Below are 25542 nucleotides of genomic sequence, written 5' to 3'. Positions count from 1 at the left end.
GTTTTTAATTCTATGAATTAGGACACCATCCTAACATTTTTAGAACTATAAATCCAATAGCCTACATGATATTTCCTACTGGATGACTCAAGCCCCTCAAACTCAATATATCTAAAATTGGACTTGTGACTATATTCCATCCAAATATCATACTCTGTTGTTTTTCCTTCTCAGTAGATGGTACTATTGTTTATCCAGTTTATTCAAGCCAGAAACCTACCTATTACTGTTTATATATAGTCTCTGAAGTTGAGTGAAATTACTCTGTAAAGATATTTTACTTTTCTTGTACTATAGGTACCTCAATTGTGGACAAAAATAAAGTGGTGGCAAACGATAGCTAGAGGAATAAGTTAATATAATGTATATTGATTAAAAACATAAAACAGTGACGTATCTCAGTCTCAATCTTACTCATATCAAAATTCTAATATATAGAAATAGATTATTTATTTTTCATATGTATCATCATTTTCTTCAGTAGATCACAGTTAAGAGGGTATGGGAATGACATATTTTATTCTGACTGAAATTTAGTCTCATCTAAAAAATTAAATCCTGCCTTTCATTTTAGCTCATTCTCTCTAGAAGAAAATCTGTAATAGTCATAGATTTCTAAATCTTCTACCTTTTCCTCTTTTCCTTTACAAGATGGCATCTGGATGTAGGTTGGATGGATATAGATTACTGCATCTCATAATACAAAGAAAGATTCACAGTCTCCTGGCTCCTAGAGTGGATGGACAATATCTATTTTTTATCTGAGTGTTGCCTGCCTGCTGGTTTCCTGCTAGTCTGTTCTTGGTATATATCAAGGCTGTGTCTCTCTCGTCTTGGGTTGGGTACAATGGCATGCCCATAGGGAAGCTTCTTCACTTCTGCCTTCATTGTGCTCAAGAGAGTTCTTGCGTCTCCTTTGACTCACTCTGGCCCTGGCACATAGGATGTACTCTGCAAACTTTACCTCCTCTTCAGTGCTCCCTCTGGCAGGTTTCAAACACAGACTCTCAGCCACTTCAGGGCTCTGTCTCAACAATCCCTGGGGCTCGAGGGGGAAGCAGAATCCAGAGCAGCTCAATATTGACAAATCAAGGCACTTCATTGTCTGTATATGTTCTGATCCCAGTTTTCTGGGCTTCCTCCCAGAGTCGCCTTAGGAAGCAGGGCAGGAATGAGATGGGGTTTTGTTTCAGTGAAACTTCCGTTCTGACTTATCCTCCTTATTTCCAACTTCAACATCATAGTTCAATCTTAACAGACAACAGGGATAATTTTCTCTGCACTGCTGGAGAATTCTAAGGCTTCATCCTCAAGGCTTCACCGTCAATAAGCTAAAGGAAAGGATAATGGAGACTTGAAATCTCTTACTACATTGAGCCAGCTTAGAAGAGTTCTGTCTTGCTTCATAAGTCTATTTTGTATGTCAGAGGTTGACAATCTATATCTTATTACTCCTTGTATTTCTCCTGTAATAAAATTCTCGTCTCATTCCCTTACCCCTGCCGCAGTCCAAGAAGAAGAATATGTACCTCATGGCCTATTTGTTCTCACATCCATTCCTTCCTCTTTTTCTGCAAACACTTTCCCAAGCTCCCTTGCCAATTTTGCCTAAATTCAGTTAAATGGAAGCATTGGTAGGAGACTGGAGAGCAGAAAGGTGGGAAAAGCCAAGGTATTTCTCCCTCTCTTTCCCACTTTTGGGGGACATTTTCTTTGGCATTTCCTTCTCCTCCTTCCATTAATAGTTCTTGCTATGGTTCTCGCTCTTACCAGACAGTCCAGGCTTCTAGATTAAGACAATACCATCTCTAACCAGACTTGTCATGGTGACCATTTTGTAATGTATGTAAAAGTCAAATCACTATGTTGCATGCCTGAAATTAATATAATATTGTACGTCAACTATACTTCAAGAAAAAAATGAAAATTGATTAAAAGAAAAAGATAGTACCATCTCCAGATTTTGTACCTTTAGCCCTGGATGGTAGATTTTTGATAATCTATAGTAACTCAATCATTTTGTTTAACCTCTCATCTTACACGGTGGCGGATGGCAACTAGACTTGTGGTGAACACAATGTAGTTTACACAGAAGTTGAAATATAATGATGTATACCTTAAATTTACATAATGTCATCAATGAATTTTCTCTCAATAATAAATTAAATAAATAAATAAATAAATAAAATAATGTCTCTTATATGTATTAAATTTCCTAAAATTACCTGTTGTCTTGACGGGACCATGATTGATATGGAAATCTGGGGTCAAATAGAAGCAATGTCATATATTTGGAAAGGCACCAGAGGAAAGTATATTATTTTCCTCAAAATATCCACATTGCAATCTATTCTCAATAAATTATCAAAAGGTTTTATTATTAATTTTTCTTATAAATTTTCCCATTTGCTTAGGTGTATAGTTCTTATTGGTCCCAAAAGATTATACAGTTCTTCAGGCTAAGGTCATATCTTATAATTCACTTAGATTCTTTACAGTTCTTAGAACATTTTAATCTCTAATAGAGATTCCCTGAAAGATAACAAAAGTAATATTTTTTTGAAAAATTACTTCTCACTTTATAGATTTTGGTAAATGTGCTTTGATCATAATTTCTGAAATATTGCTACCTACAATTATATATAATATGCTGTCCACACAGGTCAGTTGAATGCAACTTTTCACAAATTTGCCATATGTAATGTGGTGACTTAGTTCACATCTCTTTTTCATCCTCATCCTTTAGTGATTGTTCTTGTCACACTGGCTCTGGGCCTGGCCATGAGACTTGTTTGAGGCAATGGGTAGTAACAAACCTGACACAGTGTGACAAATGTGATATGAGACAATGAAAGTGAAAAGCACTTGCCCATTGGGGTATGCCTTCAGACGCTCTGGAAGTCTGCCATCATAGGAACACCTGCCTAGCTACTGAAAGGTGAGAGACCCTTATGAGCAGAGATCCCAGTCACAGGCAAGGACACTATAAAACCAGCCAGCACACAGCCAAACAGCCAGCTGCTGAGAGATTCACTAATGAGTCCGGCTGAGCTTAGCGAAGACAATCCTAGACCTAAAGAACTGCCCAGCGGAGGCCAGCCCAAATCACCATTCTACAAAACTGGGAAAGCAAGGAAAATAGCAAGGACTAATTATATCCCACGTATGACCTATACTATTGTTTAAACTTTTCTTTAAACCAACTTTGCGGTTAAATGTCTACTTTATTTTTGTCCTAAGCATACTTTGGAAATTCTGTTATATTTAGCTTATGCTAATACTTATCTTTCTCCCCAGCTCTGATGTGGGGGAAATAAACAGAGGTACACGAGGGGAAAAATAAAGAAATGACTACCAAGAGATACAGTTGTAATATGCATCTGTATGGTGCGACTAGACACAATTTTGTTGTAGTATCCACACACACACAAAAAACCTATTTTGAGTGTGGTTCAAAAAGTTATTGCACCAAGAAAAAGAAAGTGATAAACCTTCTCTTCCACAGCTAATGATGCTGTTTATGGAAAACCATATGATTGTTCTTCCATCCCCTCATTACCAGAAAGACACAAACTAGAGGGAGTTCAAATAATGGTGAAAACTTTGGAATCATTGACTTATTTACTAAAGGAGCTAAATACGTATTGATTGTCTAAATGATAATGGAGAGAGAAAACAATAACAATTCATGGATGTTTGATACAGCTGAGAGCAGCTATATCCTGCCTGCCATTAAAACTGAACCAGAGTCTTAGAGGTCATTTTGTGGGGAGAATTGGAAAAGAAAGAGGAAAAACTTTCTTATCCATCTCATCTCAAATGCCAGAGGCCTGCATAAAAATCATTAGTATTTAAAAGCAGTCCTAGATCTAAAAAGATAGAATTCCTTCCAGAAAAGAAAATTTGTAAACAGATATTATACACAGCATAAAGTAAGGCATAGTGCATAGTGGGCGCCTCTCAATAGCCACAGCTATTACAACTAAGATTGTTGGCTTTACTCTCCTTCCCTCTCCTTCCTCTTTGCTACAATTTTTGCTGAAAGGCTTTCATCTTAATTTAAAGGACCGCCTGAATAAAAAACTGCCCCATCTCTGTGAGATATGATCTTCTCCAGCGGTTCCCATCTCTCTTCTCCGTTCTCATGGATAAAATTCATTCAGACTCATTAATAATATAATTTCGAACTACAGCGCTCTGAAATATCACACAGCTTAAAGTCCCCTTGCAAAGAATGAGGGGACTAGAAAAAAAGGTTCATAGATTTGGAGCTTGTGTCTGCCACTCTGGCTGTATGACTTTAGGTAAGATATTTAATTGGTCATTCCTTCTTCTTTGCCTATAAAACAGGAAAAATAGCACTATTTATATCCTGAGATAGTTTTTTAAGATTAAAAATCAGCATTTTTCAGGGACTGCCCAATGGCATAGTGGTTAAGTTTGCAGGCTCCACGTCCGTAGCCCAGGATTCATGGGTTCAGATCCCAGGCGTGGACCTACACACCACTCATCAAGCCATGCTGAGGCAGTGTCCTACATACAAAATAGAGGAAGACTGACACAGATGTTAGCTCAGGGACAGTCTTCCTCAAGCAAAAAGAGGAAGATTGGCAACAGATGTTCACTCAGGGCCAATCTTCCTCACTAAAAAAAAAAACCCAAGTTTTTCAGATTGCTAGACAACACTTAACAATTTGTTTTCTCTCTAGAAGCAAATTAGGCGGCCTTAAGGTAATTCTTTCTTGACCCTTCTCCAAGACATTCTCAGAAGACCTAAAAACCCTCCCTGTCTCCTCTCACTTTTCTCTTTTGAGTTCAAGCTCCTAAAACATTTCTCACCTTAATTTCTATCCTTTTCTGTCCTCTTCTAGAATTGCTCTTGTAAAGTTACCTAATGATTTAAGTTCATCTCGTTTTTTTTTTTTGATAAATTTGATAACTTCATATTGAGTACTTGCTCTATACAGAGAATTGTATGACGTTTCCAAACAGGTAAATTATAAGCCGTTAGTCTTGAAGTGTTTTCACCATTTTCCAGTTACAGACTGCTAGTAAGTCATGTGAAGTACAGAATCAAATCGCCAGTAGTGACTGAATCATGAAATCTGGTGGAAATTTTTTCCTTTTTTTTTTAAAGATTGGCACCTGAGCTAACAACTGTTGCCAATCTTCTTCGTTTTTTCCTTTCTGCTTTTTCTCCCCAAATCCCCCCAGTACATAGTTGTATGTTTTAGTTGTGGGTCCTTCTAGTTGTAGTACATGGGACGCCACCTCAATGTGGCCTGATGAGTAGTGCCATGTCCGCGCCCAGGATCCGAACCAGAGAAACCCTGGGCCACTGTAGCAGAGTGCGTGAACTTAACCACTCGGCCATGGGGCCAGCCCCTCGTGGAAATTTTTTATGCTAGCTTCTTCCTTCTTAAACATCGCTCTATCATGTTTGATTTTCTTCCCTACCTTTCTGGCCAACCATTTATTTTGGTCTTTATCAACCTGTGGTCTCTCTCTACTGGTCTCTTCATTTCTGGTATTTTCTTTTATGCATAGTTGGATCTTTTCTCTTCCCTCTTTATACCACTTCATGGTATTCAATTCCAATGCCATGAATACAACATAGAAGTTCAAAGTTAATATCCTCCTCCCCCAAATCTATGTCTCAAGCTTAGACTTTTTCTCTACATCATACACACACCATTCCATTCACCCATGTGCTTGCCTAAGAGAGACAGCAGAATGTAATGATTCAGAGTGTGTGATCTGGAGTCGCAACACCTGGATTTGAATCCTGGCCCCAGTTAAATGTGTGACCCTAGACAAGTTATCTAGTCATTAAGTACTTCATTTTCACCATCTATAAAATAGGAATAATAATAGTACTATATCATAGCATTATGAAGATTAAAAAAATAAAACAGTAAGTAATCTGCCTACCTTCCTTCCTTCCTTAATTTCTTCCTTCCAGTACAGTAAAACAGCCTTTAGCAGGACTCAGTGAGTTGAGAAAGCAGCCTGGTGGCACCTGGGACCTGCATAAGGATGGCACTGGAGCAAGACAAGGTAGCCCAACAGGAACTGAGTGTGGTAGAGGCTTAGTGGGGGTAGGGGATTGACCACATACAGAAAAACTGAGAGAAAGGTAACGTATCGAGGAGAAGGAGAGCCAGAATTTTTCGCTGTTTGAGAGGGAAGTATAAATATGAATTTTTTGGTGAATTGGAGTAAGCAGTGTGAACTGATGGTTGTTAATATAGATAGATATAGAAATAATATAAATTACATGAATTCATATACACACATATATGTGTATTCATACATAGAAGTTATTTTGTTGTATGTATGTATATTTTCTAGTTCCGCCCTTGAGAGAGCCTGGAAGCAGTGGCATCACAGTAGTTACAGCCTAGTGCCTAGGTCTTGGCCTCTACCACTGTCCAACAGGATGGACAAAGGCCTCTTGGAGAAATAGCTGTTTCCAGGACTGAAGCAGAGAAAGAACAAGATGAGTCTGGAACATTTCATAGAACAAAGTAAAGAAGTGCTCAAAGAAGACAGAGAAAGTGACTTGAACAGGTTCTGACAGGTCAAATCTGAAACAATCTGAGCATCAAAATAAATTGTGAGAGTAACAGATTATAACCAACTGAGAAATTTGTGGGTGAGATGTGAACCATGGGTACACATTGATATCAATAAATAAACGTATTAATAATTGAAGAGAAGACAAAGCTTTTCCTTTTAGTAGAATGACAATTAACAAATATAAAAGGAATGATAGAACTAGAAAAATCACTTTAACAACTATCACAGTGATAATTCTTGCAAGAAACAACAATTACTAAAACTATCGAGTGAAAGTGAGAAGAACTGGATTTTACATAGTCTCAAAGTATCTGCTTACAAAATACTTACTAACTAGGAAGGAAAGAAAAAGTAATTTTATAGTGGAGAAACTTGGAATTACCACCATAGGCAAATCAAAACCAATACCACTTGTAATGCAACAAACTGGCATCTTTTGCTTCACAAAAGAATGCCATGATAAGAAGACAGCATCACTATGATATTCTGGCCAGAAATGAATAATGTACAACTAATCATGAGGAAACATCAGAAAAACTCAAATAAAGGGAGATTCTACAAAATAGTGCCCTTTAATATCCACACATATAAAGGTCATGAAAGTCACGGAATGGTGAAGGAAATATTTTAGATTGAAGAAGACTAGAAAGACATGGCAAAAGGTGGAGCTTGACCCTGAATCTTATTTTATTTCATTTTTTGCTAAAAAGGGCATATAGGGACAATTATAAAAACTTGCATCAGGCCTCTGGATGAAGGTGTACAGGAGTTTTGTTTTGCTTTGTACTATTTCTGCAACTTTTCTGTAAATTTAAAATTGTTTCAAAATAAAAGGAAAGAAATGAGTTTGTACCTTTTAAGTACTTAGAAGAATGATTGACTCATGGTAAGAGCTCCATAAGATCATTATAATATAATGTGACATAAGAAGTTCAGGCTGTTGACTAAGGAGAGCCTGGAATTACGTGCCAGCTTCACAGCTTCCTAGTTGTGGACCCATTGGGAAGTTAAATAATATCTCAAAGCCTGAGCTTCCTCATTCGTACAATGGAAATAATACTGCCTTCTCTATCAGGTTGCAAAATTTAATTTAAATATCCAACTTACATCAAATTTCTAACTACCTTCTTTTGTGCTTTGCAGTCCTGCCTTGGGAAATTCTCATTGATTGTTCTTATGTTGAAATTTTCCCAACCCACTTTCATCAACCATAAACATGAACAGTGACAGTTTGGGGGAAAAATTACATCATATCCCGTATCATACCAAAGGATGTTTTTGGATATTAATATAAAACACATTTAACCTTAATTTTTTAACTAAGAAAGTTACCCCCTCTCTCAAATACTTGCATTGGACTCAGCTAAAAAGTTAATTTTAGTGTAAAAATGAATAAATTTTAATTTAATTAATTTAATTTTTAAATAATTAAAAATTTAACTAAACTTATAAATTTCTTATCCAAACCCAGGCTGCTAGATCATCTGTTTGACTTTGATTCTTTGGTTAAGCACAGTTTTACTTTATTCTATTTCCTTTAGTTCCTTGTGATCTCTCATGAAGATGTTAATCTTTAAACCATATTTTGCTTAACTTAAATTCTAAGACATATGAATAAAGTTAAGCATTCTCATAAAAAAAGTGTTTGATTGTACAGAGCTCCACATTTGTAAATAAAAAGACTAATGAGGCTGGCCCTGTGGCCAAGTGGTTGAGTCCGCATGCTCTGCTCCGGCGGCCCAGGGTTTCGCTGGTTCAGATCCTGGGCACGGACATGGTACCACTCATCAGGCCACGTTGAGGCTGCGTCCCACATGCCACAACTAGAAGGACCCACAACTAAAATAAACAACTATGTACTGGGGGATTCGGGAAGAAAAAGCAGAGAAAAAAGAAGATTGGCAACAGTTGCTAACTCAGGTGCCATTCTTTAGTAATAGTAATAAAAAAAGACTATTATGTGCCAGCCAAACAAGGTGGTAAATAGGGTGGAGCAGAGACAGATCTCTACCAGGTGCATAGCTAAGTAAAAGGTGCAATTTATGGGCAATTTTATATCATATACTCATCTCATTTAGTTTCTTTATTGAAATGGTCTATCAAAGAACAATACCTCCATTTCGAACTTTAGATATGGTATTTTTGGAAATGCCATATGGAAATACCATCATGCTTACCATGAAATTTTTAGCCATTATGATTTAATTTCAGGTTAAATTTAAAGATAAAAATGTAACAATGTACAAGAAAACTGAACAATATAGCCTTGTCTTTGTATTCAACCCATCCCTAAATAGCCTTTGCAAAGATTCCATACCCAGAATAGATAAGGGAATATATATTTTAAAGTCCATAACATGTTTGTAAATCAGATCAACGTTGAACACCATGAAGGAAAACAATAGGCTAGGCTTTAAAATAAAACAGAAATAAGTCTTAACACTGACCCTGCAGTGGCAATCCTTGCATCATAGTAATTAATCATGTGGATTCTGGAGTGAAATTGTCTAGATTTGAGTTCTGGCTGCACCATTTATTGTGTGTGACTTGTGTTTAACTACTTAATCTTTCTTACCCTCAGTTTCTCCAACTATAATAAGAGAACTTACCTCATAATGTTGCAAATGAGTACACAGATATAAAGGGCTTAGATATTAGCTATTCATGGTGATAGATACTCAAGGGAACTGTGGGATCTCAACAAATTTGCTTAACTTTTCTTACTGTTCACTTTTTTCTTCTATGTACAATGGAGATAATAATCTTACAGAATTTGTGTGATGGTCAAATGAGATACTGTGTTTACATATCTAGCATATAGTAGTAGATACACATAGGTGCTATTAGAATTGGTGTTAGTATTCTGGAGGTCTGCACATATCTTATGTCTTAAACCATGTCCTATTTATTCCAGGTTCTCAAACTTTGCTGTGAAAATCAACACAGAAGCTTATAAACCAGATTCTGAAGTGTCAGGATGCCAAACAAGAACATTTAGTCAACGTTAGAATAAGCCTCTGCGGCCAAAACAGATGGGACACATGCTAGAAGGCAACTGAGACAAAGCTGGCTTTAGTTTATAGAAGCTTCCTTGTCTGTTTCTGGCCAAAGAGGAAACAACACAGTGTTTTCCCTTGGCCTTGAGGTCTGGTTCATTAATGCATTCATTCTGCATGCTGTCGACAGGTATCAAGTGCACCCTGTGTGCCAGGCACTGTGCTGGGTCCTGGAGTCACTGTGGTGAGCGCACAGACAGTAATTGAGTCTGTGTGGAACTTAAAGGTTGTGGCAACACAACAACTCATCACAGTTGCCAAGTTCGGATGCAATTTCTCGCGATGCTTGAATATGTATTTTAAAAAAATAAAAGAAATGATAGTATTAACATTTAATAATTGTTGAACACAATCTATGTGTCAGAAATTATTGCCAATTCTTTACATGCATTTCTTTTAATACTCAAAATAATCCAAGAAGGTGGGCACTGTTGTCACCCCTAGCTTACAGTTGAAGCAGTTGGGGGACAAAGACACCAAGTCATTTGCCCAAGATAATGTAGCTTTGTAGGAGAGCTGGAGTCCGCAGTCAGCCAGTCTAACGCCTGAATCACTGTTCTTAACTACAATCCTTCTATTGCTTATGAAGTTTTAAAGAGCTTTGTAATTTCAATGTTTATATGGAAAGAGGGAAGAAACAATAAGCTTGTAAATTTTAGTCACGTAGAAAAACACTAATCCATCTACCGAAAAAGTAGAAAACTGAAAAATTTTGTTTCACCTGTTTGCATAGGCTGCCAGACTATACTGGGTGTCATAAGGGGATGGAGGTGAGGAATGCTTCCATTTTGATTAAAATATTTCCATAGTGATTTGTCTGCAACCTAGAATGTATTACAACTTTAGATATCTCCCTGGAAATTGTGTCAAATTCAAATTTTTATTACTAAAATGTTATTTTTTATTTTAAATATGCTTAGAAGTAAAACTATCAGTTGACAGATTTTTTATAAATCGTATTTTCTTATGTTTTACATGCTAATATCAAAATATATTTTGAGTTTTTTAGGTCAGAAACACCTTTGCTGTATGTCTTTGCTCCTTGGTTAATGCTGCTGAATGAGCTCAAAATGACTAGGGCTAGTCATTAAAATTTAAAAAGATAGACTTAGGTAGTTTAAAACGTTTATCTAATAAAATATATGGTTTAAATATTATAGTAATATAAAAAACACCTCATATTCATATAGTGTTTTTACACAGCATTCCACCTGCATTATCATTTGTAGCTTTAAAGCTTTAGCTAGAGTAGCATATTCATTTTAAAAATTTCCTCCTCCCCACCTACATTCCCAGTCATAAGCTTGGCTGGAATTGGATCCTTGTTATCATATAATGTCCAGCACCTAATATTTTAGCTTTGGAATACAGCTTCAAAAAGACCTCCTATGTCACTGATAAAACTAGAGATGATTAAGTCCTATGTTCGAGGTTTTATCTGTAGTAATTTTATTTAATAGGTTCTGTTCATCATTTATTCCCTGTAATATCCCAGAGCTTCTTTCCAACATATATTAGACTATGTGGAAGAATGTGGAAGGCGAGATGAGATAAAACACATGCTGACTGTCACCAGGTTGGACCACCACCAACCAGGCAGTCAACTAGCACCTGACTGTTTATAGAGATCATCATTAGTCATGAGGTAATGTTGAATGATAAATAATTCCCTCTGGGACCTTTTGAAACACATACCCCTGCTGTTGTGAGCAAGGCACCTGCTTTGGCAATATAAGGGGATGCCAAATTGAAAAATGATTGAGAATGAGTAGGGAAGCATTTGACAGGAAACAGACCTTGAGTAACAAGCTTTCATACTCTGGAATATAGGCCTTCAGCCCCTACTTCTTACTTTCCCTACACTGTCATTTTGGAATCATGTCTTTAGACACATTTTGTTTTAAGATGATTGTGGCTTTTTTTTTTTTTTGCTGTTCTAAACTCAGGAAACACATGTAAGTATTTTTTCATAAAATTTTGGTAACACCATTGTCTACTTAGGTAGGGAAAAAGGTTCTTATGGAATTACCACTTGTCTAACTAGTTTATTGCTACAATTACGTGAGTGGGAGGGTATTTATACATAAAATTATACATTATACTTAAATACATAAACACATTCATAGTCATAAATAGCCATAGTGTGTTGCACATGACTGGTGAGAAACATAGTCTGATCGCAAATGGGAAGGGCAAAACTAATTCTAGTCTCCTTTTTCTGACCTTTGTCTTATGACTGCTTATGCATTTTATTGCATTTTCTAAGTATGGTGTAGAACTACCAGTTTTTATACAGACTACATCATACTAATTTCCTGCTAAATATTTGTAAAAATGTAGTACATAGGGTTTCAGCAATCATGTTACATATTCAGAACAGAAGTGATGTTTTGAGCTGGTGGCCTTCTAAGTGTATACTTTTTCAACTGTATTTCTAGTGTAATCTTAGAGAAGGGACACTAAATATTTGATTACTTTCTACTTAGTAGGCTTTCTTATTACTTTATTGATAGACAGTATTGGCATTTATAGGACATTTCAAAGGGCAATAATTGGCACAAGGAAAAAAAAGATGCTGTTATTGCCAGGACTTTACTTTTGGTTTTCCGGTATTAATAAGAATCAATACTAATAAAGAATTAGACAAGGAGTTGGCAGACTATGGCTGGCAGGTGAAATCAGGTCCACTTCCTATTTTGTAAATAAAGTTTTATTGAAAACAGCCACGTTCATTATTCACATAGAGTCTAAGGCTGCTTTGGAGTTACAGCGGCAGATTTGAGTTGTTACAACAGAAGCCACATGGCCCCCAAAGCCGAAAGCATTTACCATCTGGTCCTTTCCAGAAAAAAAAAATAACCACCAATCCTTGATTTACATACTTATCAGTTGATCTAAGTTTAAAGATAATAATCAGAAATTTCTGGCCTTTTTCTGTGTCCTAAAAAAAAACCATTCACTTATGGTCTATGTGAAACACACCTCGTAGCTGATCAAAACTAAAAGTCAGCACCTGCATAATTTGAGTTTCTTCCCATTATTGTTTCTCAGGTCATTTGGGGACTTCTTCTTTTCTTTTTTTTTTAAAGATTGGCGCCTGAGCTAACATCTGTTGCCAATCTTCTTACTTTTCTTCTTCTTTTTCTCCCCAAAGCCCCCCATTACACAGCTGTATGTTCTAGTTGTAGGTTCTTCTGGTTGTGCTGTGTGGGATGCCACCTCAGCATGGCCTGATGAGTGGTGCCTTGTCCGTGTCCCGGATCCGAACCTGCCAAACCCCGGGCTGCCGGAGAGGAGCACGCGAACTTAAGCACTGAGCCACGGGGCTGTTTTGGGGACTTCATCTGTTCTGACTTATAAGAAAGCTCTCTCTGTTGATGAATGCCAGGTGCCCTCCCTTTAATTTCATGAATTTTAAGAATGAATCAGGTGATAGATATATGAATGACTCAATCACTTAAATGTGTCCTATTTTCTACATTTCTATAATTTTTAACTTATTCCTTCAGTTTAGCAAATATATAAGCTGTATTTTCTAATATCTTCAGCACTTTTCATTTCTGTTCAAAACAATTGATTTTATAAAAAGGGCCCTATGTCTCATTTGTTCTGTTTTGAGCTCTGCAAAATACGTTATAAAATAATATGGTAGATTAATTTCATGCAGTCTTGTGATATAAATACCTCCCAGACGTCTTTCCAAGATGCTAACAACCTTATGGATGAATCTCTATAGAAAAGATGTTTTCCAGCTGGACCCAACCATGGCAGCTAACACTGAAGAACACATTGCAAAGAGCAGCCACGTTCAGAGCCCACGAATCTACTACAAGACAGCAGTGTACCACAGAGAACATCAGAATAGACGTCTAGAGGTCCATATTCAAGCTCCAGTTCAGCCACTGATGAAATATGTGACCTTGGGCAGCAAGTGTTCAGCTCTGTGCTCCAGAAATAATCCCCTGGGCTTGACTGCAAGACTCCTGCCTTCTTGAGGTACCCCCCCACCCCCACCATCACCACCACCACCATGAGGTCTGCAGATCTCCCCCTCTACGATCTGGGACTTTTCCGTCATGTTAAATAGAAACATTAATCTTCCTTTTTGTGTTTACCTCACAGTATTCATGTGACACTCAAACAATATAATATGCTCTTGAAAGATGCTGAAATGAAAGAAAATGGTTGGATAAACTCTCTCTCTATATCTTTATATGCAGATGTTTAGAGATAATCTTGGTTGACCAGAATTTGAAATTCTCTATTATCCTCTGTTGGCAAAACCTTTGTGCTGACCAAATCTTCTGTTTATTTTGACCTGTTTCTGTAGAACTGGAGCTGTGTGACACTCCGCGGGCCTCACTTTGAATCCATTATAGCTGCAAGCACTGGAATCTGTGGTATGCTTGTATTCCAGATTTGAAACTAAAAGATAATCTTGACATTCTATGAAGTCAATTTCATTCATTAGGCAAATTGCCACATTTGAGTACAAGCAAATTAAGCATTTTCATCTGTCTTTTGGCTTCTCTGAGGAGCGTAATCACCATGGATTGTGTCATGGATCAGATTCAAAGCCTTGTAATTGTGTGCCAGTGGGCGACATGATGCTGAGCATTCTCCTGGGGCTCTTTCCCAGCCCACCTTCAGCTACACACTCTCTTTGGACATACCATGACTTCTGATATACAATAAGGATCATTTGGAAGCATTGTTCTTTCAAGCCTCTTAGACCATATCCAACTTGGAGGATCTTGCTGTCCCCATCTTAAGCTGAAGCAATAATAATACACAGGAGAAGTAATGAATAGTCGCCTATTGTTTGTGAGAACTGTGTGGCAAAAAAACACTCTGCATGTGGACCCCTTCCAGGAAACTCAAATTTGTATTATTAATCCTTGTTGTAAATTGCTACCATCTATGGAAATTGCTACAGTGCAAAATGCAGAAATATATTTCCTTTGTTAAAAACCTAATTGATTCATTTAGAGCTTTCTTTTGTTAATCTACCAAATCACAACTACTAAATATTGCATGTTATAGCCATAGATACGGTCATTACTAACATGGCAATTATTTTAGGGGTTTTTCAGCCCACATTCACATATATTTTCCTTTTACTATAATATGGCCCATACTTCAGGAATTTTTGTGCAACAAAATTCACAGTTTATCTTTAAAAGTGAAGCATTCCAGAAGAACAATATGTCTTTCTCCACTATATAAGAAATGTGCATGTGTCTGTATATATATGTGTGTATATACACATATATATACTCATTTCTTATTATATATACTAATTCCTTATTATATTATAAATTACCTATTATGGCAATCAAAAAGTATATTCCTGATAAATAGCACTGATCAATTACTTCTCTCCCTAAAATAAGGCATATTTTCAAACTGCAGAAAACTATTTTAATTATGTTGATTAAGCACAGCAATAAGGCAAAGTAAAAATCCTCTACTCTCCTTTAAATATGGCCTTTTATATTAGTGATTATAAGGACCCTCCTAAATAATAAAATCTAACAACTTATTACTTACTATGTACTAATACATCTATAGTAATAGAAACTAGCCTTATACATCTGCTTCTTACTCCCCATAGCAGCCTATGAAGCAAATACCATCATTTGTCCCACCTTAGAAAAGATGCAATGAGAGGAGAGGTCCCACAGCTTCTCCTAAGGTGACAGAAACTTGTCTTGTGTCATCCCGGACTTAAACTCTGAAGCTCTGGTTCTAGACCCTGAGTCCTAAATCACTATTATACTGCCTCTGTTGCAACACAATACACTCAATATTGTCAAAGTCCATAAACTAGCTGCACAATTAATCAAAGAAAATTTCAGTTTTTTCAAGCCTCCTGAGTTTTAATATGGCAACAGCATTTTTAATTTGAGATTTTTTTTGGTCTATGCAGTATATAGGGATGATATATTTACATAAGATTTTTATCCTACCTACTTTTAAAAAGGATTGGAGTGATGTGAGGAAGATACGTTATCTGTCTATGGTTTATATGTCCATTCCATGCACGTTTATTTGGCTTTTGGTTCTCTCAAAGAAATTGGGGCTCTCTGCAGGTAGCATAAGACAGATCTGGAGGATCACTTCTGGATAGTTCCTTAGCTGTGTGTTCTTGTAGTACTCATTTCACCTCTCAGATTCAGTTTCCACACCTGACTGACAGGACTAGACCTGAAAACATGCAAGGTACTTTCCAATGCTGGCATGTATGATATTTATGAAATTCTCAACATTCACTGAATTATCAGGCATTTAAGATAATCCATTACAATATTTTGAATTATTGCTTGAATGGTGTTAACAAATCAATCAAACTAATTCTTAGTCCAATACTTGTTAAAGAGCCGGTAATGTTAAACATAACCAACTTGATCTATTAATAGTCTATTTGTACATGACAATAAGACTCTTAAAAGAAAGCAGCAAGAATGTTCTTTTATTCAGCTTTCTTACGTGAATCTCTGTGACTCCTTGTGAAGAAAATCAGTCTTCCCCAGGATTGAGCACTAATGCCATGGACCTTGGTGTATGCCTTATTAAGATGACAACGTCTCTAGCATTATAGCATCCTTTTGGTAACACTAGGACATGCACTGTCTCGGAAGTCACATCTGAATCACCAATATCACAAGGGGTAGAAATCTGGATATTTTTTTCCTCTGTAGGAAATCTATTGACATTTCAATCATTTCTCTTACAAAAATAAGTAAAGTTAGAGCCTAAAACATGCTTGTTTTATGACATTTGTAAGCTCCCAAGAATGTCATTTTCTGCTTTCAGAAAGTAAGATGTCAAATGAAACATACGTACACTTCCTCATTTATTCCTTTCTATATATCTTTTGCTTCTTTTTCAGAAGACACATCTTCATCTTCATGCCTAATTTCTGACACTTCGGAAAAATATACCTTTGATCTGTTAAAGTCCTCGCAAACTTCTACACCAAGTTTTAAAGCAACTTTTAACTTGCAAATTAGAATGCAAAATAGTTGGACTTAGATGGTGGTAAAAGGAAAATTCCTATTACAGCCTCTGCAAATTACAAGTGAAAGTCACTTATAACTTATCCTGTGGTGCTTTTGAGAAACTTAGCTTGTTTTCTTCAAAGAAGAAAAATGCTTCATGAAAGGCCTAATAACACATTTAAATTACTGAGGATAATTTGAAAATTTAAGTTTTATGGAATTTAGATGATTACTAGAATCCCAGCAAGTAGCATAATGGACATAATTTTTATAACGATTGAGAATTACTCTGCACATGATACACTTACATTGATTTGAACCTAACATTTAAAAACTGTACTTAACCCACGTCACCAAGCAGAAAGGCTTTTTTTTTGGGAAAATACAATTAGCTTGATATGAACTTTAGGTAGCTGATATTGTCCTATACATTCAAATTAAATGAAATGGTACATTTATTTGAGACATCCAGTCATTTATCTTTTGCATATTTTCATAAAAAGTATTCTGAAAGCTAACACATATAGATATGGATTTAGATATATATGCATCTGTGTACATGTGTCTATGTACATATCTATAGTCATATTGTGTATACACACCCATATAAAGATTTGTTTGTTTGTTTTACCCCTCAAGGGTTTAAAACTCCTCAGGAAGTCTCTGGTTCCCCCTCTACGAGTGGCTGCTTTCAGTAAAACAGGCCAGGGGAGGGAATGGCTGAATGCCTTTTCATGGTCTTTTCATCGATGACCTGAAAGTGCAAAAATGCCAAAAGCAGACAACTGACTTCACATCAAAAATATTATATAATTTGAGAAAAGAAAAAGAGGCCAGGAAGGACAGCAGGGAGGAGGAGGAGGAAAGGAAGGAAAAGGAAAGAAAGAAAGTCTAGAAAGAAGGGTGAGTAGCAGGGAGAAAGAATGATAAGGGAATCTTAAATTGACTTAAATGGCCCTCCAGCCTTCTTAACCCACAGCCCGCTTGAAGGGATAGTGCCATTCGCAAGCCCCGAGAGAAGGACAGTAGGGAGAAAATGATGCACAACCAATGTGGAGAAAGAGACTGTTTAGAATCCTAACTTCTAGATCACTGTTGAAGCACAAATCAATAATCCGCTTTAAAGAGATCAGGATGCTGCAGGTAGACTAACCTGAATCCTTAACATAGATTATCTAAGCCTTCGAATTCTGAAGAAAAAAGAATTTACTTCAGTCTTAGAGAATAAAATGAGTAAAAAATAATGTACAGTATATCTACTCTATATGTATTATCTAGATTTTATTCCTTTAACAAGACTTAGTAAACATATCAAATTGATATCATCCAGACATTTATTAAACATCTCATACTATGTAACAAATTGTTCCAAAACCTCACAGTTTAACATAACAAATATTTGGGGGCCTGCCCAGTGGTGTAGTGGTTAAGTTTGCACACTCTGCTTCAGCGGCCCAGGGTTTTCAGGTTTGGACCCCCCATGCGGACCTACGCACTATTCATCAAGCCATGCTGAGGCAGCATCCCACATACAAAATAGAGGAAGATTGGCACAGATGTTAGCTCAGCAACAATCTTCCTCAAGCTAAAAGAGGAAGATTGGCAACAGATGATAGCTCAGGGCCAGTCTTCCTCACCAAAAAAAAAAAAGAAAGAAAGAAAAAACCGAAAACCAAGACAAATATTTGTCTGAAGTTCAAGAATCTAGAAGTTCAAGAATCTAGAAGCAGTTCTGCTGGGTGATTCTGGGTCGAGATCTCCCATGATGTTGTACAGAAGCTGTCAGCCCTGGCTGCAGTCATATGAAAGCTCAGCCAGGAGTAGAGGATCCACTGCCAGGTCCATTCATGGTGGTAGTTGGCGATCCTCACTTCCTCATCATAGGGCTGCTCATGACATGGTAGGTAGCATCCCCTAGAAGGAGTGGTCCGACAAGGAGAGAACAGCAAGATGGAAGCCATGGCCTTTCATAACCTGATCTCGAAAGCGATGTACCATCACTTCTGCCACATTCTGTTGATTATACAGACCACCCTGGTACAATGTGGGAGGGGACTGCATAAGGATGCGAATATTAGGAAGTCGGGTTCACTGAAAGCCACCTTGGAAGCTGACACTTGTTTATTCCCTAAGTCATATAGATAAGTAAATGAGTAGAATAGAATAGATAAATGAATGTATGAATTTATGAAGAAATGCTTAATATAAAATATCTCCATTTTATTTTATGATTTTATTACTATATTCTCCAAAATGAAGGCTGTTTTCTACCATTTAACTGGAATGGAAACATGTAAAAGACAAAAGTGAAGAGAAAGTTCTATTAATAAAGCACAGTAAACATGATTTTTTTAATATATGTTGCTAACACAAACGAGCAAAGAAAAATGGACTTTCAATTTGCAGAGTAATCTGAATTCTCCCATCTAAAAACAAAACAAACCCATTCCAACATACCTCCTGCTTCCATCATCACACGAAGTATTTCTCGGCCTAGAAAGTTCACAGTTACTTTTTAGATGGCAAATCCCCTAAAAGTCTTTTGACCCTGACCTTCCTTGACCCCAGGTTATGGCACTTAACTGCTTCACTTTTCCTTTTGATCATTCTAATCAGCAGAATCTCTAAGCGCCCATCCCCTCCACCTGCAACTACATTCTCATCTCAAAGATAGTCCTGAAGAGAAAGTTTGGAGCCACCTCACCCAAGTATTGCTCTGCTCCTTATAAATTCGTAGTTTCCTATCAACTTCCTGTTCATCTTTTGAGGGGAAATTGAGATACCTTCATTTACATGTCCCCAGACACATCAAATTCAGTAAGTCTAAAACAAATATTATTCTTCCCCCGACATCTACTCTTCCAGATAATTTTCTTCCTTCAGTGAATTGCATCCCAGTGATGAAGTCATTCATGTCAGAAATCTGAGAACAGTCTCACTCACTCAGACTGCTATGTGAGATTGTGCAGTTTGCCCACCATACAAAGGCGTCCAGCTGAGAAGACCAGTCGGAATTGAAATCTAGTCCACTATCTGCTCCCCAAGTCCTGTGTTCTGGGTGCACGTGCTCCGTCAGGCAGAGGGAAGACACCCTATGTTTTTCACAGGTCTTCTCTTGTTTGCCAGAGCAGAGGAGACGCATCTGTCTAGCACAAGCATCTTTTCTTTTAATTTGCAAAATGGTGCTGAACCCTGAGCTCCCTGATGTAATCTGCCACCAGACCCTGTTGATTCTACCTCCTATCCAGCTTAAATCAATGGCCTACACTTCAGCCCCATGGCCTCCTCTTTGGTTCAAGTCCTCATCCTTTCTTGCCTAATCATACAACTGGCTCCTAACTGGTCCTCTTGCCTAGAGCATCAACTCTAATCCAGTCTCCACACTGCTAGCAGATTGATCTGTCTAAAATGCTCATCTGACAAAAGGTCACCAAGAACCTTTCACATATTCATTCAACCAACATTTTTAAGTACTTACTGTATGCCTGCCATTATATGACACCAAAGTCCTCAAGCAAAAGTCCAAATTCCATATCAAGTAAACACAGCTCTTCAGATCTGATCCTCGCTTACGTATGCAGCCTTATTTTCTTTTAAGTCCCACTTCACTCTCTGGGAGCCACTCATCCTGAACTACTAAAGGAGTCATGACATGTCACGCATCCAAGTTTTCGCACATGCTACTCTCTCTGTCTGAAATGCCTCCCCATCTTCTACGCTTCAATAATTTTGCTTTATATTTAACAACTGGCATCAAACATCACCTCTTCCTTTCCTGCCTCTTCCCCTCATCTCAGTTATTTCATATCTTCTGTGTTCTCCCATAGCACCCTAAATGTTTCTTGCTCTCAGAGCACTTTTCACAGTGCCAGGTTATTATGTATTTACTTGTGTTTCTTTCTTACCTGGTTGTAAAGCTCTCAGACACAGGAAAAATAACTTACTAATCTTTGTGTTCCCACACAGTAAATATTCCATAAATCATTTTTTCTGAGCAAAATATCTGTATTTTTCAACGTTTATCATTTTTCATCATATGTATTTTAATATTTGTTTTTAGCATGTTAGTAATTCTTGTTTTCCTATTTCCTTCATTATTGAACGATGAGAAAAGATTCCAAATTAACACAGGACAGACGTAAAATGCCTTTACTTTTAATTATCCCTTTACTAGAATACATGCAATCATTTCAACTGGTCTTTTTTTTTATAATGATGCCATTTTATTCTTATTTTTCTTGCTTGCTGCAAGCTTAAAATTTTTCTAAAAACTGAATACATTTCACACGTATCTAATGTGTAGGATTAAAAGTAAAAGTAACTTCAAAGTTGTAAGTAACATTTAAACAAATTTTGTCACCTGAGGAATTTGTGTATGGAGAATTATGTGCTTGAGTCTATAGATAAACAGATATATGTGAACCAAAACACTAGTGTCTGATTTACTCCATGATTTCTTGCAAGGTATAACCTGGATCCTATGAGCGGCCCTAATGAGAGCTTTATTCTCCGAAGATTACTTTCTCTAGAACTTGGTTTCGTCCATGCAGTATTTGGCCAATTTACAACTATTATTTGTTTGGGACTCTTTTGAACTGTAAAAAGCACTCTAAAAATATCATCTAATTTGGTGTCCAAAACAACTCTATGATTAAGTAGCACAGATGTTATCATACCAAATTCACATATCCTAAACTTAATATGATAATCACATGGGAATTAATGTCTTACGTTATTAGAATAAACGCCTTTTTCTGTTTTTCTCTCCTTTGTATCTTCTTGACGCAGAGGCAGGTGATTTCACAGCATCCTCCAGCCCAGTTGCTAAAGTTCACATTAACATTTGTAATGGGAACATTGCTGAACCTCCGCTGGCTCTTCCCAGGTTGTTTATTGCACGCTGGTGACATAACCATTATCTTTTCATTCTAATCTTCCTTGTCAATGTAACATCTGAAGTGCAGGCTGGAGGATTAGCAGTGCCCTGACTTAATCAGTTTATAAAAATCTCCAGAGAAAGCCACCCTCCCTTTCATACATCACAGATGTTTTGTTTTCACTTGATTAGGCAATTGATTTGGCCCCCAGTGCCTCAAGAAAGGAAGGATGCTCTTACCATTTATTCTTATACTAAAGGATGGCGGGGAATGGGACAGGTCAAGTCTAGTCCAGCTGGATACAGAATAAAGCATTCGAGGAAGCTGCGCGCTTTGACTTTACCAGCTGGAAAAGGGGAAAGAATAAGGTCTTTGCAGACATTTTATTCTTTTCATACCACAACCTGCTAAAGTGTGGTCGAGTGCACTGTGATTCACGACACAGCAGGACCTTCTCTGCTATAATTCATGTTTTATATATAGCAGCTGTACATTGGCAAGATTATTAGGAAACTGGAGAGAAGTCAAGTTCAAGTTGTTTGCACAGGTGAATGAGCAGTGCCGCTGGGGTTCAGGGCTTTTCTCTCCTTTCAGCCCATTACCAAATGAACCTATTAAAGGTTCATTTAAAGGAGTAGAGGTGGGACAACGTATCTAAGTGACGTCTGGAGTGATTTACTTCAAGAACTGTTACCGACTGCTCTCCTATCTGAATTCTGTATTTCATCCGATGGAACCGCTGATGTAACTGTGCTGCTGGTGGCTGTCCAGCTATTAAGATGATATTTTGAAAGTTTAGTTATTCCACTAACCAATTCATTATTGTGTGTTTTCTTCAAGCACATTTCTTAGCCCAAATAATTGAAGATTTAATGTTTAATACAACATTTGCTGAAGATGCTGTTTCCTGATAAGTTATTGCTAGCAAAAAAATAATAGTGGTTACTTGAATTAAATAATCTTAAGGCTACTAGAGGCATTTAGCTTAATAAAACTATTGGCTGTTTGAAACTTATTTTTAAGTATTTTACCTTATTTTATTTTGGGGGATGTATTTTGACTTACATTATCATCCCAGCCCAATATATTATCACAAGAATGAGAACCCATTTTCAGTGAAGAAAGTTTATTCGAAATAGTATATTGGGTGCATATCTGTTAAAATTGATTTTTGCAATTTTAATTGTATTTAACGTGTTTTCACAAATTTAAATCAAGCATTTCATGAAGGAGAAATTTTTTTTTTTTTCTACTGTTTGAACATTTGTATGTTAAGGGGATAGGGCCATTTGCCATGGTGTTGTTGCTTGTAATGTGACTGTCCGTGACGAGGTGGAAAAAGTCCTTCTCAGGAAAGGAACTCGGTGATCTGCCACCCAGTCCCGCTGCATTCACATCGCCCCGTTTGTGACAGATAAACTAGAATCACAGCCGCAGCCAGGGATATCACAGAGAGACTGTCACCTCAGAGCTCCTGTCTGCTATAAAAAAAAAAAAAAAGGTATGCAGGGCAGAATCGTGAAGAAGAGATTAAAATATAATCAACAACACCTCTTGATTATGTTTCTGAAATACAACATGAGAGCAAAATTTTCTATATAAAATTCAAAAAGCACTTGTTTTATGTTGGTCTTGAGCAGGAAATTCAGCATTTCCCTATGGCTGCTTCCTTACTTAAGTGAAACATGAACATTTAACTTGTATGTGAAAGCTAAGGTATTCTGAAAATGTGAACGAGTCAGGTACGTTCGTGTTTCTGATCAACAATAGGCACACGCATCACCATGGAGATCAATAAACCCTTTAATCCTTCTCAGAATCCATTTTCAAAGCCAAAATGTAATCACTGCATAATGAGAGTTATATATGCCCCCCAGATAAAAGTGCATGGACTGGTATGAATAATTCTAAGGAGCACCCCTTAAACTGTCCTTTACAGATAATTAGGTTCATGAGATTAAGAATGTACTCTGAAGATTAGCCAAGAGACCCTACTTGAGAATATTGTAACATGTGAAAAGCCTGTTCAGGCCATATGGTGACCGAAAGGCCCACGGTCTCCAGGGAGCCTTGTCAGATTTTGCCACAATCTGTTGCCAGGCCCCACAGGTGAAATCTGATTCCAGAGGAGTTTAACTCCAGGAAGACTCCTGGAAGACCCTCTCAAGATCATAAGGACACACACTGCCCTGCTGCATTTCTGACTGTCAAAGTTTCTCTTCCAGTTTGTGTTTATTGTACCATGAATCCAGCGCTCTCTCTCTTAACTGAAAATCATCAGCGACATCAATGCTAAGAACACCCACTCGAAGCTGAGTGAATTTCAAATCAGCCCTGAGATGCTGCACAGAATACCTCAAGTCTGTAAAAGCTCATATTTGCATCAATTTATACATCTTGTCCTTTATAGCTTAAATAACGTTGAAGCTAAGTTATGCAGCTATAAATGAGGAATCATTCAGAAAGTGACCACTCATTATTATTAAATGCTTTGAGGTTCGATTTGCATCCGAAAAAGAAGCAAAATCTTGTCACTCCAAATGCCTAGGCTTCTAGGATTTCAAAAGAGTAAATATCAACAACATAGCCCAGACATAGCATTGCCAACTCTTTATTTTGCCAAGTATTAATACATTTAAACTGTCTTCTATCATTTTAATAAAGGAACATTTTCTAATTTTAATTTTAACAGTAAAATTGGGACAACCATGCTCTTAAAGGATAGTCTTTTAGATTGAATAAATTATTAATGTTAATAGAAGTGAATTTTAGAAATGTCTTCATATCTTTTTTCTTTTTTGGTAAGATTGGCCCTAAGCTAACATCTGTTGCCAATCCTCCTCTTTTTGCTTGAGGAAGATTTGCTGAGCTAACATCTGTGCCAATCTTCTTCAATTTTGTATGTGGGATGCCTCCAAAGCGTGGCTTGATGAGTGCTGTGTAGCTCCTCACCAGGGAGCCGAACCAGCAAACCCCTGGCTGCCAAAGCAGTGTGTGAACTTAACCACTATGCCACTGGGCTGGCACCAGCTTTATATCTTTTTAAGGGGGTTGAAGCCTACAACTGCTTACTCTTCTGTTAGTGTTTCTTGATTTGCATACCTTAATATATATAAATTATGCAAATCAGGAAATATTTGCTATATAGCGATACTGACTATATCTAAATTGTGAAGATTGAAAATTTGCTGTTATTTTCAATATTCTAGCAATTCATATGGCATAATATCTTATGTAGGGTTCCCTCAGAAACAGAGTTTGGGACAGAGATTAGCATGCAGGAAATTTACTGGGGAGTGGCCACAGGAGCAATGCCTATGAGAAAGTGAATAAAGCAGGATTGAACAAAGGGATGAGCTTAACTGTAAAACAATGCGTGCAAAGGCGTGGGCAGATCCCCATAAACCTTGCAGCTAAAACGGCTCTTCAGAATTGTCCACAACCGAGGTAAGGGGGCCACGCTTTTATAACCCACAGACCATTGATTGGATACAGGCTGTTCTGGGAAAAGGCCTGTTACTGTGGAAGGCGGCTCCCTTCAACTGAGGGTAATTCTCAGAGAGATTCAGGTGAGACCCTACAACTTCCAAAACTCCGATCAGCTGGGAGATGGTCCTCGGCCCGGAAGGAGGGATTTGGCCAGCAAACCATGGCATTTGTCACACTGCACTAGTGTGTACCTGCCAAATGTCAGCTCTAACCTTCCCCTGCTTTCTATTTCCATTGCACTACTATCATCAAACATGGTAAATAGTTTATTTGTATACTCTGATTATTATATGTCTCCTTGCTTATATTGGGTTCCCCAAAAAGAAGAACGTGAGGCAAAGGTTTTTATGCCTTCTTAAAGAGTGCAATCTCAGAGAATAAGGGTGAGGTTAAAGGGGAAATAGGACTGAGAAGTGAGGGAGAGCCAACGCCAGGTGAGTTAGCAGACCAGAGACCAGCTGGGATCAAGCAAAACTGATTGCTCAGCCTCTTGAGACCATCTCACAGAAGACCATGTAGACAGCTGCTTCTCAGATCAGC

Source organism: Equus quagga, chromosome 9 (genome assembly GCF_021613505.1).
Source record: "Equus quagga isolate Etosha38 chromosome 9, UCLA_HA_Equagga_1.0, whole genome shotgun sequence".
NCBI lineage: Eukaryota > Metazoa > Chordata > Mammalia > Perissodactyla > Equidae > Equus > Equus quagga.
Note: the sequence above shows the minus strand (reverse complement) of the source record.